The sequence below is a fragment of the Etheostoma spectabile genome, chromosome 24, assembly GCF_008692095.1.
Source record: "Etheostoma spectabile isolate EspeVRDwgs_2016 chromosome 24, UIUC_Espe_1.0, whole genome shotgun sequence".
NCBI classification, from domain to species: domain Eukaryota; kingdom Metazoa; phylum Chordata; class Actinopteri; order Perciformes; family Percidae; genus Etheostoma; species Etheostoma spectabile.
The window spans coordinates 9,635,002-9,635,834 of NC_045756.1; positions in this window are offsets into that span (position 1 = coordinate 9,635,002).

Consider the following 833-nt stretch of genomic DNA (forward strand, 5'->3'; position numbering starts at 1 on the left):
ACCCTCTTCTCCTAAAACCCAATCCAGTCAGCAGCTTTTAAAATGCCTTTTATTGGATGATAAACTTCTCTGCATGGGTAGCTCTAGCTAGCTCAACCTTCCGTATAAACAGTCCTTGGCCTGGAGAAGCGAAGCGGAGGGACGGCTGGTGCATCTCGGCCATGGAAGAAGCTTCTAGAACGGGACACGAGCGTCACAACAAAGTGACAAAAACGACCAAAAATAATCGCGTGTTGATATTAGTTGGAGGGACAAATCCTTTTGTACCCTCTAAACTCTTATCGTTACCTTGGCAGCACAACTCTCTAGTTCACTCGATTATTTGAAGTTGATACAACGAAACCCTTCTTCCAGTGGATGGATACATGATTGAAACACTGAGCCTCACTCCTTCATGGTTTATTTCTGGTGTCTAACCTTGTTCTTTTGTAGGGACTCTGTCATCCTTCCCCAAAGCTGATGTTGTACTTCTGATCCTTCATCCCTCCTTCCTTTCCTCTGTCTCCCCCTCAGCCAGGCTTTTACTTCTGCGTCACCCCTCCGCCCCGTCTGCATCAATCCTAAGCCCTTGCTGTGATCCTCGGCTGCTTCCACAAAGCTCTGTGCGCCCTGTGTGCTCGGCGAAGTCCCGAAACATTGACACAAACGGCGGAAAAACGTCTGAAAAACTGTCTGATAACATCTGAGACGTCTGAAAAAGTCCCCAAACATGTCAAAAGCATCGTAAAAAGCGAAAATGAAAACGCTGCCGTGGTTGTCTGGAGACAGTTGCAGATGTTTTTCTTCTGATCCTTCCTCCCTCCTTCCTTCCTTTCCTCTGTCTCCCCCCAGCC